The sequence below is a fragment of the Nelusetta ayraudi genome, unplaced genomic scaffold (assembly GCF_046127955.1).
Source record: "Nelusetta ayraudi isolate G7.1 ecotype Tasmania unplaced genomic scaffold, CSIRO-AGI_Nayr_v1 ptg000063l, whole genome shotgun sequence".
Lineage (NCBI taxonomy): Eukaryota > Metazoa > Chordata > Actinopteri > Tetraodontiformes > Monacanthidae > Nelusetta > Nelusetta ayraudi.
Genome location: NW_027466113.1, coordinates 1,126,735 through 1,144,307, shown reverse-complemented (window position 1 = coordinate 1,144,307; position 17,573 = coordinate 1,126,735). Strand labels below are relative to the sequence as shown.

The window sequence follows — 17,573 nt, the reverse complement described above, 5'->3', positions numbered from 1 at the left end:
AATCCTGGGTTCTGTCCCTGCTGGATGTCATTTATATGGAGCTTTCAACTGCTCGGATTAATGGCGCTAGTGAAACCACAATCAACACCTGGCGTAGCGCCACTGAGTCCTTAAAAAGCATGATATAAAATTTTGTCTCTTCTAGCTCTTCTACTATAGTTCCTCTATATAGTGTTCTTTTAGTGTAAGTCCCATCTGTCTTTGTCTATACGTGAATATGTGTTATGTGTTTTGTTTTTTTTCTGTCTTCTTCTAATTTTGTACTATCTTTTTATTTATCTTTTTTCCCTTCCGAAGGATGATTATAATTGTCATAATTTTTGTTGTTATTTGCCTTCATTTTATTTTTTTACTTTTTTATTTTATTTTTATCTTATTTTTATTATTTTTGTTATTCTTGTTCACCAGTGCCTTCACTGTGTTTTGTCCCATGGCATGTTCTTGGCCTTGGGCTTGATTTTCTGTCTTGACTTGAAATATTAATAAAAATCTGATCACAAAAAAAGGAAATCAGGTATATCTACTAACGAAGACAGAATGAATGTTTTCAACCTAACATTTGACAGCAATTCTGGATTCTGGGCGTGTAACAACCCAAATGCTTTGAAATATGTTTACTTTTGCAGAACAAAACAACATTAGATATTAAAGATAAAAAATAATGATAACTTGTACCAACCTTTGGACCCCCTAGGAAACATTGTCGTAGTGACTAATTGAATTCAGATGTAATAATATTGGTCGATAGTCCCTGGTTCATATTCTTAGAGGGAAATCTGCATAACTATAAAATGAGCAAGGACGAGGGAATAGTGTACAGTAATTCACTTTTACAGTCCAGTAAATCAATTAAAGTTAATGAAATGCAAAACTGCTGTTTTATGTTTATGACAAATATAATGTTCAGTCATAGTTTAAAGGGGCTCTGATGAGGTGTAATGTCATATAAGCGGCAGTCATTAGGTGACTATTACTGTGTTGGCGAGAATAAACGCTGCTGACTATTGAGAATGTAGGTTGCTATATGTACGAGTCTATTAAATGTTTTCAGAAATATCTGAAGCATGGAGAAAATACGTGCTTGTTTAAGCTTCCTGCTCAAGTAGTGTTGACCTTGTTGGCAAGGGTTTTGAAGTTCTTTTTTGCATATAAACAACAATTCATTAAAATCTAGCAAGAATTAACAGACCAATGGCGATGAAAACAATTAGTAGTAGCTCTTGCAGTTGAGTTGCAACACATTTCATGACGTTTACTAAGATCAGTAAAAAAAAAAAAAAGACTGATTAGAGTAGAGTAACATTGAACACACTCGCTGAATAAATTCATAAGCAGCACAAAATAGTTGCCATCTGCTTACTTACTTTAACTGTAACCTGTAAATCAAGTCACTGTCACTTAGATAAGAACTGTTTGATAAGAGTAGTTGGCTGTCTGATGTGTCTGTAGGCCATAAAAATAACACTTTGGATGACCAGTCACGTCTTCTCTGCTACAAAAGCAAGATATCAATTTCTCAAATACTCATTGTCAACCTGACCACAGCCAAAAGCTTTGTTCCAGCTCAAATGCAATTACAATCAAGTTGCTGCTTGAATATGTAAACAGTCATTTGTTCTCTGATATGCTCTCTTGTGGTTTATTGATCAACTTGAGTTGAATTTTTAACGGCTTTTCCTTGAGGCGACGTATTTCAAATTTGATCTTGGCTGGCGTCCGTGATCACAACTCTATTTAGCCATGTTATCATTGCCATGTTATCATTGCGGTTTTGAAACAATAAAGTCTTAAAATCCAAAATGTCCTGATATGTCTTGAACCCTGTAAAGCTTGACTCATCAAAAAATAGCCAGAAAATTCGGATTTGGGGAAAATGAGGTGTTTTTAACCTTTCTAACAAAGTCCACAAAAGAAGAAAATATGTCAGTTTGTTTTCTAAAAAAAAAACATTTTATATCACATTTGAAATATACTGTATTTAGTTATGTCCATAACATTTAAATGAATGGTGTTTCAATTGTTCTTGAATTGTTCTTCAATTGCTTCATTTATGACAATGTGGCGAAGACCTGGAGGTGTACTCATTCATGTGACTGACATCAGTCAATTCCAGCCAATCTGCCTTCTTGAAGTTGAGGGGGAAATCTTTTTTTAGCGTAATAGACACAAAGAACAAGTGCATTGATACATCTGTAGAAAAGGCTGGCATTCCTAAATTCTCCGGTTGCTTGGAGCATACCGGTATGATCTGGCACCAGATCCAAGCGGCGAAAGTGGGGGTAAAAAAGAGAGAGAGAGAGACCTCCATGTCATTTTCCTTGACTATCACGAGTCTCAGAAGAGTACAAATGCTCAAAAGTAAGACTCCAAATGACCTTGAAGGACTCCAGAGATCATACCATTAGCAATGCAACACCACCTCTGTCAACTGGACTGAAATGGACTCCATCTGATGTGGTAAAGCATGCTGCGTCTGCCCTGAGGCACAACGAAATTGTGGCACGTGTTGGGAGTAAGGCTTCAATAAAAGACAGGAGGAAAATAGTGTTCGGGAGAGACGCAAGCAGGAGGCAGAAAGAAGTGCAAAGGCTGTCTCTCTTACCAAGGACGGACAATGGACCAGGTGGGAAGGTCTGGAGAGGAGAAAACTCAGCTGGAGGGAGCTCTAAGAAATGGAAGCAAGCAACGTCAACTTCATCATCAGAGCTACGTAAGATGTGCTCCCATCTCCAAAATACCTCCACCAGTGGTATGGCGATGACCCAACCTGTGCCCTCTGCCCAACTCCAGCGACTCACAAACACATCTTTAATGGTTGCAAGACCAGCCTCACACAAGGTCGCTACACCTGGAGGCACAACCAGGTCCTCAAGATTCTGGCAGCAGCCCTTGAGCGCAAGAGGAATAGAACCCACTCCTTGCCCCAGAGAGCTACCACTTCCTTCACGGCACCAGCACTCATCAGAGGGACAGAAAATGCCCAAAAATCCTCCTACCAAACAAACCGGGATCAGGAAATGCTAACTGACATCAGAAAGCAACTTATCTTTCCACCTGTAGCCACAATCCTTAGACCAGACTTGGTACCCGGGTCCCCTTCACTGAAATCGGTCTACATCACAGAGCTCACAGTGCTGCGGGAGAACTCAGCCGATCCTTGCTGGGCTCACAGAAGGCCAAAATGACCCGATAACAAATCTCCACCCCACACACCATCCCCCAGTTGAGAACATTGAGTACCATCCAATTATCATTATTTGGGCATGGGTCACAGGCTCAGGCCTGATCACCCTTTAGCTGCCCGCCTTTGTTGAGGGTGTCTCGTGTTATAAGGCCGAAACACCTAATACTGTAAAGGTACACTACTGATGATGTGTCCCAAATTTACATCTGTCCCATGTTAGAGATAGAGCTTCCATGCCACAACCAGCATCGAGGCAAATGTAAATACCCTCTATTCATGCAACAGACAATGAAACATGATCTGTGTATCATGATTCAGGTTGCTTTGTTTACCTTGCATTATCAAACTTGATACACACTTAAACGGTGAGAATGAATTACTTGCAGACATTGTTTGCATAAATCTCTACTCTGTGCTCCACTGTTCTCATGTTGATGCGATAGAGGACTCACACACTCAAATCAGAAAAATGATTTTGAAAGCAGTTATACGGGGTTAAGGAAAAAAAAATGTCAGTGTCATATTTATCAGGGGTGCGAGGTGGGGGGGAGTGAATAATAAATCCCAACTGACTGGCTGCTTGAAAATGCCCCTCAACTTAGCAATCAGCAACAGACAACCTGCTGAATCCAAATAAGTTATTGCATAAAAAGAGGCAAAATCTTTTCTTCCTTTTATTGTTGTGCCGTTATCTGTTGAAAGCCGAGTGACAGGTACAGGATTGGTTCGGTACATCAGGTGCAGGGTCTTCATTACTCAGTAATCACTGTCTTAATGACATTATCATACATTATCATTATTAGATGTTAATATGCTTCTATGGAACAAAAGGAGCAATACTCCGACACGGTTTCTACAAATAACACTTAAAAAGCAGTAAACTCTCTTGAATCAGCCGCAGATCTTGATGTTCTCATCTGCAATATTTCAGGTTTAAACTGCATTTGAACACTTCAGCGGATCAAACACCTAATAGGCCCTCAAACCAGCTGCTGGGCTTTTATCCCTGCAAGATTTGCCACAGTTCTGAGTTTGTGGCGCCATCGTTTCAGGCTATGCAGCGCTCATTTTAGGACTGGAATATGCAATTACCAGCAGCAAGCCATTAGTTTGAAATGATGAGCACCTAAAATGAATCACCTGCAATACATCCACACCTGCAGCACCGTGCCACACACACACACACACACACACACACACACACACACACACTGAGTGAGAGATATCAATAGAACCATGATGCGGCAAAAGAGCTAAATACATATCAGTTGAGGTCAGTGCACTTCCAGTATGTGTACTTGAGATAACACATTCCTGCAGCATGTTGGTACTACAGATGTGCCCGTTTCTAAAATCCGTAACAAAAATACATCAGCAGCTACATATCAGCCAGTGCCATGTTATCAGAATATCCTATGAATATTTAATACAAAACGGCATGTTTGGGATCATTTCACAACAACAACAACAAGAAAACAAATTATCCCATAGACTAAATATTTTAATGAATTAAAGACATAGGCTAAAAAAGGTTTTGGAAACAGCAAAATAATAAAACATGCACACAATTGTGCATTCATTTAATAGTGGCAGTAACACTGAACGAAGGACTAAGTTGTCATGCACTAATTCAAAGGTTGCATCTTGTGAATTCTTGGACGCGGACACTCTCTGATACTCTCAGAATCTTTTTGCTTGAGCAGCTGGTAAAACATGAGCGAAATCACACCTTTTTTTTTTTCTGGCAGTACTGCAACTTCTGTGTGGAGGTTTTGCGCTTTTTCTGTGATGGCAAGGAGAGACGAGACAACTTTTTTCATTTGAAATAAAAAGTTGTCAAATAGCTGCCTTGAGAAAAACAAAGAGCATAGGTCTCTGTAAGCCAGACTGTGGTGCCACTACACTCTCGTAATGGGTCATCAGCTAGGTCTTCTGTGACTCATGAAGCGGTGACTGTTTAACGAGTCTGGTCCAGAATTTGCCAACAATAAATCTGGTCGGAAAGTTTCTACATAAGGCAGAAAAACTACTTGGTAATAGTATAAAGTACAGCCAGTATGCCTCATAATTGACCTCAAGTGCAGTAAAAGCAACATCCCTGATGATCAATTAGCTGCCAGAGACTTTGAGCACAGCGACGACTGACTCTCAGCTCTTTGCAGGCACAATTTTTTCAGACAGGAGGAATGAACTTTGACTCAAAGCACTTATGGAGCATACGCACACCCACAAGCATGAACGTATGCTTACATGCACACTCACAAACTTGGTGTCGAACCGGGCACCGCCACACAAAGATATTGCACATGCTGGAAGCAAAGGTTGTCTCTTCAGTCTAGACATGTGGGCAGAATAATGACAGGGGCTGGCAGATGAAAAGTGACAGAGAAAAGGAAAGAGAGACTGAGACAGAGATAATGAGAGTAAAAAATATATATATATAATAAAAGGAGTGAGATAGTGGCACAGAGAGAGGCAGGGAGCAATGAGCAGACAGAGGTGGGTGGGAACAGACCGGAAAGGGTACAAGGTGAGTTCACAAAGCCAGCCTGACCTACGGCTATTGTTGGAAAGGACCAACACACACTGCAAGTGTCTCTGCGTTTGTGGGAGGTGCATAGGTGAGGGCTCAATCAAATCAAAAATTGCTTCAACACCGATTTCTCCATTTTATTGGAACTTTTTATGACTTGAAATGACTTCAAAACTCTTTGGATGCAGGTAGCTGTTCCTCTTGTACATTCAGCAGGGAAAAGTCAATAATCAGAAAGAGACACGCTCAACACAATGTTGTGTGTTGTTAAATGTTGAAAAAAAAGAGTGTGATAAAATTGGAGCTTTATTTACAATTTGATGTCTGACTTACATTTTCAGCATAAGCATAATTTAAATGGTTATAAGTGGTCATTAGTAGGTGTTAGAGTTGCATTAATATAATATAATAATATAATACGACTCTGACAAATAGTACACTCAGGGTGTCTTTCTCTGTGTGATAAATTGGCAACTTGTCCCCGGTGAAACCCCACCTTTCCCTGGTTGTAGCTGGGATAGGCTCCAGAAAACCCCAGTGCCTTGGCTTCTTAATATTTTATTTCTCAATTGTATTGATTTTTTTTTTTTTACCCAAGTAGATCAAACACTATCTCTGGTTGTGATCTTACAATAACCATTAAATGTGGTATCAGTGGGAAGCTTGCTCATTTCCCTTTCCATTGATGTCCACTTGTGAGGCTCATGTTGGATGAGCAGCACAACTGAGAATTGGGTGGGGTCCAAAATTGTGCTCCCATTCAAAAACCGTTGAGGCTCTTCTCCCTTTGTTACTGACTCTCTTAAAATAAATTTGGTTGTTTCATGTTTTATTTATGGAACAAAAAACACGAGGGCTCAGTTGCAGGTGGAGGAGCCACAATTCAGCCTTCAGCAGCCTTGGCACTCCCTCCTTGTGTTGGTGACACAGGGCCGGTGGGAGGGCGTTCCACTCCTTAACCGTGATTTGTGGCACGTTAGCCATCGTGGCTGGGTTGGACACTCTAGCACATACAGCACGTCCCAGCTGATCCCACGAGTGTTCCCATGGGTGGACGTCTGTTGGCAGGCTGGTCTATTCCCTCGGCTGCTACATTCTCCAGCAATGTTATCTTGGAAGATGGGATAAGGTCCAACCTCATGGAGATTGGGGATGGGAGGATGCTACTGGCAGCAGATTCTCATCCCGATATGTTACAGCTTTGAGATGGCTTTGAATGGCAGCAAACCTTGTTTTGGGGATGCCACCCTACACAGTGATACTGCTTCCACCAAAAGCTTTCTCTCGATTTCTTTCTCACCATGTTGGCTTCATACTTTTGTCCATCCATCTATCCATCCATCCATCCATCTTCTGCCGCTTTACCCGGAGTCAGGTCACGGAGGCAGCAGTCTTAGCAGTGACAGCCAGACGTCCAGCTCATCTCGCGGAACCCCATGGTGTTGCCAGGCCAGCCAAGAGATGTAGTCCCTCCAGCGTGTCCTGGGTCTTCCTCAGGGTCTCCTCCCAGTGGCACATGCCCGGAACACCTCTCCAGGGAGGCGTCCAGGAGGCATCCGAAACAGATGCCTGAGCCACCTCAACTGGTTCCTGTCGATGTGAAAGATCAGCGGCTCTACTCCAAGCTCCTCCCGGGTGACCGAGCTCCTCACTCTGTCCCTAAGGGTGCAACCAGCCACCCTACAGAGGAAACTCATTTCGGCCACTTGTATCCGTGACCTCGTTCTTTCGGTCATTACCCAAAGCTCATCACCAGAGGTGAGGGTAGCAACACAGATCAACCGGTAAATCGAGAGCTTTGCCTTTCGGCTTAGCTCCTTCTTCACCACAACAGATCGGTACAGCGACTGCACCACTGCAGACACCGCACCGATCCGCCTGTCAATCTTGCGCTCCATCTTTCCCTCACTCGTGAACAAGACCCCAAACTGGCCCTCATCGTTATACGGAACCTCTCCTCATATGTTCAGGTTGCATTACAGCTGCCAACACCAGCTGAAATAGGCCTGACACTAAAAATAGCAGTCTGGGCATTTCTGGGCAGCTTCTTGAACTTGGAAAAGGGATGTGTATATGTACATTTCTGGTTAGCGGTAAATTCAATCTCAGTGGAGCTGTAGCGGTCAGGTTTCAGTCAAGAAGATGATCTAAACTGTGTTATTGATGTTCTGCACTGTATTTGACTTTTTAATTAGTTTTACAGTTTTTATGACATTTACATTATCCAGTAAGTTCAAAAGTAAGTTCCTTTCAAAAAAACAAACACTGCAGCCAACTACAATAACACTGCTGTATCTCAGAGACAGTAGCTATGGAGGAGTTGGTTCACTCCCTGTATGCAAGAACTGCCGATATTAATAGCAAAGGATGTGCAAAGAATAGCTTAGATATTGACAGAAAAAAATAGAGCAAAAGTTTTACATCTTCTTCAGTTGTGCATTGCAAACGTTAGCAGTAATACAGTCAGCCTTCCCTTACTGTGCCTTTGCCCACGACTACTTTCTTCGTTTTATATGAATCACGTACACATTATTGTCCCCCGTTGAATGTTGAAATGTGCATAGTAGTGTTTTAAATGTTTGGTAAAAACAAGGTGATCATCTTTCTGGGAAATGTTTTAATTTGGTGGCTCTTTCCATCCCCAAACTAAAAGCCAAAGCACCAGTTGAGCACCCTTTGTCACACATGTTCTGGAAGATAGAGCTGGAGGCTCGGCAAGGCTTCTGTTCTTCAAATGTGTCTACTGCAGACTTTTGTTTTGTTATTGTGAAGTCGTCTCATCGGATTTGACCTGCCCACCTCTTCTTCAGTGCTTTGTCTTTTGGAATTCCATGGAAACAGAGCAGAGTTGAGCTTAGCTGAGGCTGTACACTGTGGCACACAGCAGGGGTAAGTCGCAGTGCTGTCCTCCCATCTATGAAAGCGGGGCGTAACACCTTTGTTTGAATTCACAATACAACGCGAACATCGACAAACAAATTAAAAAATTGGAAAACAAAAGCATGACATAAGCGTAGGACGAAAATAATTTGGATCTTCTTTGCTACAACGTGATGACAGTAGCCCCACTGCAAAAAATAAATAAATAAAAAAATGCGGCAGCTTGCTTCTAGGATTCAACAGCTTCAAACTGTTCTGCACCGCAGGTCTTAATCCAGACTGGATAAACATGACATGCAAAGAACAGACACCAAATTTCCATCTTGACACAGTGCACTAATGCCATCAATAAAACCACAAATAATGTGAGGTTAAAGTGTTCCAAAAATAGTGTACAATCAGGCCTCAGATGAATGAATTAATGAATGAATATGTTTGGGGCGCTAAAGTGTTTGTTTTTTTAAGGTAATTAATGACTAAGAAAAAGAAGATAAAAAATGAGGTAGAACAGAGGCCCTCTAAAATAACCTCTAAAAAACCTATTCTTCTAGGAAGAATAAAGAATCTTACCTAAAGTTGGACACAAAATACTTTTTTTTTTTTTTTTTTAACACCTAATAGTCAATTAAGTGACCTCCACCAGCGGGTTGCCTCGCCCCAGACAGACAGACAGACAGTCAGACAGACAGAGAGGTGAACAGCTGGGACAAACACTCAGATGGAGACTCAGCCAAACACTGGGCCTGACACCGCCAGAGGTGCACATAATCAGCCAGTCAAAGAAACATTTTGAAACTTATGAGGCGTTATCGCAGCTGCGTCGCCGTCCTTCCCGCCAAGCATAATTCACAGACATGCAGCCGCCTCTGCTCTTCCATTCAGCCTGACCCGCGTGTGACACATCCATGATTAAATCTACTATACCATACGAAACGCCCGCGCCGGTAAAAAAAAAAAAAAAAAAAAAAAAAAAAAAGTTGCCGTGCGGATGAGGCGGAGGTCTATTGATGCAACATGACAGGCGGTGCGGTGGGAATACACCCAGACAGGAAGAGGAGGAGGAGAAAAGTGTGTCTGCTCGCAGACGTAAGCCAGCTTATAGCTTGTACGCACAATTTAACCCGGCTTATCTCGGCGGGCTACGCATCTCTCCGACGCCGCCCGACCCCCCCCCCCCCCCCCCCCCCCCACACACACACACACACACACACACACACACACTTATACGCACATACGCCCACACACGCACACACACAAAAAACATCATGTTCCCATTTGCACCAAAACACCAAAACAGATCCCGTTTCCGTCGTTCCTACGTCTGGCTGCCCCCGGGCGGGGAGAGTAAAGCAATAGCAGTGTTTTGGCTGGGGGGGTGGGGGTGGGTGGGGGGTTGAGAGACAGCCGGGGAGGGTGGGGGTGAGGTAGGCGGGGGGGGGGGGGAGGCGAAGGCGGGCGGAGAGGACAAACACGGTGCTGCAATGCAGCAGCGGTGCAGACAAACGTTTCCACTTTGCGGCCGTGACGTCTCTTTTTCCTTGATGGTTGATCTCTTGCGAGACGACGCAGGGGGGAGAAGGGGGGGGGGGACACATCGCGGCCTCCTCGCCGGCGTCATTCACCAACCCACCCCCCGCCGCCGAGTCGTTCAAGTGGGATAGTAGCAGCGCACGAGCGATAATGACAACTTTGTTTGCGCCGCCCACCCCCACCCCACCGCCCACTCCACCCCCGCTCGTCGGCGAAGCTCCAGGGAAGAGATGGAGGGGCTGAGGGACTCAAGGCGATGGAGCGGCGCGACCAGCTTCTGGAGGACGCCACTTCCGGAAGTCTCCACCCCCCCCCCCCCCCTCCTCCCCCCAACACACACACACACACACACACACACACACACCCACCCTCCACCAGTCGATTCCAATTCCCTGCTTTTGGATTCGGCGGAGGGAGACGTTGTTTACTACTAAAAAAAAGCAGCATCACTCACAGCTATTTTTGAAAAGGGGGGAAAAGGGAGGAAAAGGAAACGACGCGGTGGGTGTGTGTGTGTGTGTGTGTTGAGGGGGTGGGGTGTTAAATCCTAAGTATTCTCTCTCATCTCGGCCGACTTGGTGCATTGCTGAGAGACGGGAGGCGGCGGGGGAGGGTGGGGGGGGGGGAGGAGACAAGGGCAAAGCTGCGGGGACGCCGCCGCCGCTGCATCCGAGCTGCCAGCCGAGCAGCCAGTCAGCCTCAGCGAGGCGGGCGAGCACGGCCGTGCTGGAGCTGTCAGTCAGTCAGTCAGTCAGTGCCCGCCTGCCCGCTGCAGAAGTGCTGCAGTGGCTCACTCTCAACGCCAGCTCCCACCACCACAACCAGCCAGCATCCTCCACCTCAGATCCTGGCGAATGGACCTCGTCCTCTGCCTCGCTCATAAAAAACTTCCTCCTCCTCCTCCTCCTCGACACTGCTGGTTTCACCTTCAGCTCCGCCTGTTTGTCTCCTCGCCTCCTTCCCTGTGCACACCTCATCAGAACTCCTCTTCTCTTTCTTTTCTTTTTTCTTTTTTTTTACTTTGATCCCGTCCCTGTTTTTTTCCCCTCTCTCTCTCTTTTCCTCAACGGCACCCTTGTCATTGACACAACTCTGCTTGGATTCCAACCACTCCACCTCAAGGCACTCTGTACTCTGTACCGAGTCTGAAAAATCAATTGCTGTTTGATGCCTTTTATATTCTTTTCTCTTTTGTCGTCACTTGAAATTATTATTTTTTTTTTCAACAGGCAAACCCGTCCTGCATTCCACAATTTTTTCTGCTCTGGCAGTTTCCACACACATTAAACACATACAAAACTATATATTTTTTTTCTTTTTGCTGACAAACACTATTGCGCCGAGATCACGCAAAAATACTGAGACATGGGAAAATTCTAGAATTTTTTTTTTCCTCCACGTTTTCTCTACCACCACTCACCGTCCTTGTCATTTTCCTTTCTCCTGCACTTTATTTCACTCCTCTCTTGCTCGCTCCTTCACCCCATCATCTTCCTCTTGTGCCTCCTCAAGCCTCTTCTCCCATTCTCCCCACATTACATCCCTTTCATCTCCTCTCCCCTCCCTCTCATTTCTCTTCACATTTATTCTGCCGAGGAAAAAAAAACACACCCTTTTCCCCTTTCCTCCCTCCTACCCTGTTATTCTGTCCTCTCTTTTAGTCCTCTTCCTAATTCCACCCTCTCACCCGCCACATCTCCCTTCATGTCGACTCTTTTTTTTTTTTTTTGATTTTATTTTTTGGTCCTTTCTCCTCCTCCTCCCCTCCTGCTCCTCGTGAGGGGGCTGCTCTCATCTCATCGGCTGAAACTCTCTCCTCTCTCAGGGCAGGGATCAACCACAGCCCATTTCACACATGACAGAGTATGCTGTATGCCAGTGATGTATGTATGCTGCTGGAGGTGGCGCTACTCATGGCTAGCAAGTGAGACACAGTAATGAGCAGGGAGCACAGTGCGTGTGTGTGTGTGTGTGTGTGTGTGTGTGTGTGTGTGTGTGTGTGTGTGTGTAATGAGAGCTAACTGGACCCTGTCTGAATTCCAATTGCCACTGCCAAATAAATACATTAAGATTCCACTCGTTCGTTCTGAAATTTTCTCAGCGAAATAAGATTCAGGGATTCTACTCCCCCGTCTGACGGAGTTGGAACACTGGACAGAATGGATGCTATCACTATGCCCCTTCACTTTGTGCCGGCAGGAGACGGGAAGAGAAAGGAGCCATAAAGCTACACGGCAGAAGAAAAAAAATAAAGAAAAAGAAGCACGGCAGAGATAACTCTTCATTTCTCTCAGAGGGCACGAGGTGAAGGCGCAGACGGTTTACACTGTTCAATCACACGCAAATCCGAAGGATCAGTTCTGCTACAAGGTGAAAAAAATATACCTTTGTGTCTGCGTAGAACAACACTCAGAAGTGGGGAACCTGTATATCATGTGAGTGTGATTCTATCAGGTGCGTGCGTGCGTGCGTGCGTGAGAGAGAGACGATTGTTTTTTGTGTTGCAAAGGCAAAGTCTTTGAATTGTTGCCTCACAACACAGTGTGAGGGCTGAGCAGTGATTCAACAGCACCCGAGAATTCACTCAGGTCTCTCTTTTTTTTTGTTTTTTTCTATTCTAAAAGGAGCAGTCCTTGAACTTGTGCTCACATCTCACATGCTGCACCATCCAAAAATCCAAGACTCCAAGAATCTAGATCACTCTGTGCATCCGCACAGGACATGACAATGCGTACTCGCAACAGCTTTTGGGTTTTAAGATCAGCGAAGCCCCTTACGGCAGTAACAGCGCACAGGGGGTTGGGGCGCTAGCTCTCCGCCAGTCCTGCTTCAGCTTTCCGAAAAACCGAAAATACGAAATCGACCGTGGATGCTCTGCAGCGGTGAGTCAGGGCCAGTCATTTTGAGGAAGAAGGACATAAAAGAAAAAAAAAACAGAAAAAAAAACATAGACTGTCTGGTTCAAACTTAACAGGAAAATCAGGAGTTATGACACCGAATAGCACAAAACAACATCTGACTCTGTGGCACGCACGCCTTTAGATTCCAGCGAGGAAGAAAATGCATCTAGCAAGCCATTCATTTTTAACTGACGACAAAAGACATACTGAGCCAAACAATTCAACCGTCGACATTCAACATCCTGGAGGCTAATATTCTTCCTATTTACTGAAGGGCACAATGTGTCTCCACTCTGGTTTGTCCAACAAATTCTGGCTGCTGTGAATACACGACGATGCTGATTTTGCTGACCGTGATTTAAAAAAAAAAAAGGCATTCGTCATATACAGTAGATGTTAAACAAATCACACAATGCAGGAATCATTTTCCAAATGGGTTGGTTTTGTAGTGAAATGGAATTGAGAAGATGGCAAAGAACTCCAGTCGAGTTTCAATCTATGGCTGGTTCAAGCATTTCACCCACAAAGTAATAGAAGGCCAGAAGGACTTAAGGATCAGTCGGGTTTAAAAACAACAGCACTATTTGAGCAAAGGTGATAAGGCCCTCCTCTGTGTCGGCTGGAAGTGTTTCTTACATGATGGAAAACACGTCTGACAATAAAGTTACAAGAGGAAATAACATTTAAAAAGAATATCCTGGAAGGAAACACCACAAGAAGAGGAACAAAAGGTGTCTTGCTTTCTGAACATGGACATGGAATTAAATGAACCACACCCTCCGACTGAAAAGCGCATTCATTTATGGAATTATTCATCCATTTCAAAAATATGTATAAATGGGAAATACCAATACGGTTGAATTGCTTCTCTCTCTCTCTCTAAAAAAAAAAAAAAAGTCCTTATAGCACAGTTAAAAAAAAAAATTTTTTACAAGCAACACAGTCAAGAGGACTGTCTGTTCTCAGAAGAAACTGAGGGTGTGATCACAGCAGTAGGTTCATACTGGCCAATTACCAGAAAAACCTAGGGCTGTAAACAGAAACACGCAGGCTGACAAACAACATGTTTACTGGGGCGCGATACCGCGCAACTGTGACAGCCAGTGACACCTGAAACACAGCAGAAAAAAAACTGTTTTTTTTTAAATTATGGATAAAAAAAAAAAATACTTCAACAGTTGGCATCGAGTTTGAATGAATAATTAAAACCCAACTAAATGCAGACCGTTACATAGGATGGAAGGACCACACAGAAAAGACCACGTTTTTCTGGGGACGATATTGAATAAAAAGGCCTATAAGTTAGAAGTCCATGGCGGAAATAAAAAAAATAAAAAAAAATCACCGCAGCTGAAAAACATCAATTCCAGGCCACTCTCAACCTAATCACAAGCAAGCCATGCAGAGATGAGGCTAAGTTGTGTGTTGCTGGAAAAGCACTAGCGTTTACAGAGCGGCAGGGAGAGATGGGCAGCCATTGTGAAAACGCTCAGACTTTAAAACCTTTGTGCGCCGTCGACGGGTGCATTCAAAGGCCCACCGGCCTTCAAGATGTGGGGGTCGGGGGGGGGGGGGGGGGAATACACAGAGAAATGACACAACACAAAAAAAACGTATAGACAAATATAAGGCACATACTCACAACGCTGAATCAGTGCCCTTCCACCTCCCCTCTCCAGCTTGTTTCGCTGCAACTACGCTGTCTCATACCAACGTAGACAGTGACACCCTAAGTGTGTTCTTTATGTCCAGACGACGTCGTAATTTTCTTTTGGCTGCTGTCACCGCAGAAAAACCCTCTGACACAAAACATTCAGGACGCCAGCAGAGCATCCATCAAGCTTAAGGGTTTCATTGGTGTGACACGGGAGAGTCAGTAGGCACAAAGAAACAGGACTGCGGTGGAATCTGGTCATTGTACTGCGAGTATACACTTGTATCAATGTATTTACGGGCAGTAAGTTACACTATTATTAATATGAAAATCCAAAATCATGCCAAATTCTACACACACACTGTAAAGTCCTACCAAGCAAGTGTAGGCAATATGAGGTTGGGGAGGGGAGGTTAACCATCAGGAACCAGGAAGCATGGAGCAAAGCACACCAAAGACCTCTGTTATAAGGACTCAGGCCATTTCAAATTCTCTCGCACACAGACATGATTAACTACTTTGCTTCTGTCAGGACTTTGGTCTGTCAAAAAGGCCTTAAGTAGGCATTGCCAAAGCCTGCACTGCTGTAATTTCTTAGTTGAAAGCTGCATTCTTCGACTGCCTTTCAAATCTCAGCTTTCGTAAACAAGTAGCAAAACTCGGTTTTGGCACATTTTTACAGTGGTCGTGTTTTCATTTGGCTTGGATGGAGACCAAATTAAATCACCGGCGAAAGAGGAGTCTTGGCGTGTTGACACGGGGATGTAAGAAACCGAGGCCACCGGGAAGGACAGGAAGAGCCAAGGTAAGAAGGGCGGAGTGGGCCGAATCTCGAGCGCCGCGCTTCTTGCTTTTCAGGGCCCAGTGAGCCGCCATCTGTCCCCAGGCTGGAGAGGCCGGGCCAGGAGACAAGCTCCCCTGACAGCATGTTACCGCCATATGCTGCTGGAGCATGTACACACTCAAACTGGCATGGCTGAGAATGGCATGGCATAGTATGGTCTGCTCTGCGGCAAGCTGGGCTGACCTTATCTCTCCACGATAGAAGATTTGAGGGGAGAAATTAGAACTCTGCGGGCTTTGTCTTTGCCCGTCTGCAGCACTCTTGGACCAGGGTTGTGCCTGTCCTATACTTTGTCACTTTGGGTAATGTTATGTGCCACGCATTAAAGATCCAGTGTGTGAAATTTGGCTGGATTTATGATTTTTATATTGGTTAAAGCTTAATATACTGCACATTAAGACATGAATAAAAGTGTATACTTGCAGTATAATAAAAGTGTTTTAGTTTTTCTACCTATAAAACGGTTCTCATACATTTAAGAATATACATTTAGTAAGAGTATGCTCCCAGATAGCTGCAATCTTGCATTGCCATATTTCTAAGGAAGCCTGGTGTGGACAATCCAGCTGCGGTTCGTATTTAGGGTGAACGCTGGCGTCCTCAATTAAACGAACAGAGAAGAAAATGGATGAGGTTACCAGGTTTGTGTGCGCAGGCCACCATAGCTCACTGGCAAACACGGGAGAGGGACGGTGAGTGAAAAAGCGCTGCTCTAAATTGTAACCACCTGATGTCGCTGTTTCCTCTCAAAATCTCTAAATATTACGCACACACATTTAACATGGAAATGAGGTCCTAAGATCCAAATTTCGAAACACCCCTTTTATGTCAGCAGTGATTTGAACTAGGATGCATGTAGGTCACAACTATTGTACTTGTAGGAATCACAGTTAAATGACTCAAATTCTATTGACTAAGCTCAGCTCAATTTCGTGAAAGACAAACAGTGTAGAAAAATAAACACACAATCTTAAGCATTAATTGAGTGTTCCAGGTGTTCGATGCACAAAGTGTGTCTGGAATCCAACGGGCTTAATTTAGGGCTAATTCCAGGAGCTGTTTTGGTTCAATGTTTAATTAGGAAGAGAATCACTGGGCCTCAGGAGTCTGAAATCTCACTACCAGTCTGTGTGATTTAGTCACATCTCAGACTAAATACATCTGAGCCGTCGCTAAAAAAGCAGATTGCAAGCAACGTTATCGTTAATCCCTGAATTCTGACGTCCTGCATCTTTCCTCCAACAGCTGTGATGTCACAGTACGTTCAAGAAACTCCAGATGTTCGATTTGACAAGATGGAACTATATTACAATCTTACTTAAAAGCAGACATGTGTTTTTTGCAAATGTAGACCTCGTTATGAGTTGCGTGTCAAAAGACAATGTATTTTTGTAATTGCAGTGAGTTAATCTAACTGAAAATATACACATGCGATTCTGTATCTGTATTTTGTATGGTGAAAAAGGATGCACGAAAATGTAAGGCATTGGCTCTTGAAATGGAGCTGTCAGCTGGAAATGACTGAGCAGAAACAAAAAGGATATAATAGCTGTGATATCACGATATGTCAAAGGAATAGAGTTGAGTGTTCCTGATTGACTTGGCCAAGCTTGCCAGAGGATTTCAAATATTTCACTATATATTGAAAAATGATAAGAAAAACAAACAGAAATGCTACATGAGGATGAGGCACAGGAGAAAGAGATAAAATAAAAAAAATAAAAAAACAGATTGCCTCTAAACTTGTGAAAGTAAAATTTGTAAAAGTGGATTGATGGGCATTTTAAAGGGCGGTTGTGTAAAGTGAAAATAGGTGTGTGCGGGTGGGGGGGGGGGTTGTTGGTGGTGGCGCAGGAAGCAGAGGAGATAGACAGAGAGGGGCCAGATGGACACGCCGGCAGCGAGACTGCACTGAGAGTTTAGAAGTCAGGTGGACAAACACGGAGGCGACTGCCAGGTAACCAGACTGCAGGCCTTCTGATCTGCTCGCGTCACTCCCAGTGTGAGACAGGAAGAGTGGCACGCAACAGCTCAGCCGGCCACAGCTG

At 44.0% G+C, this 17,573-nt stretch overlaps 2 protein-coding genes across 2 annotated transcripts in view; one reads left to right on the top strand and one right to left on the bottom strand.

Moving 5' to 3' along the window:
* Positions 1-12,135, top strand: part of LOC142897995 (TGF-beta receptor type-2-like) — a 336,150-nt gene extending 324,015 nt beyond the window's left edge. The window contains exon 11 of the mRNA XM_076040694.1: positions 12,082-12,135. The gene's annotated coding sequence lies outside the window, so the exon portion shown is untranslated. The remainder of the gene's footprint in view (positions 1-12,081) is intronic.
* The window catches only part of LOC142897996 (low-density lipoprotein receptor class A domain-containing protein 4-like), a 181,091-nt gene that overhangs the window by 148,781 nt on the left and 14,737 nt on the right, over positions 1-17,573 (bottom strand). The window lies entirely within an intron of this gene.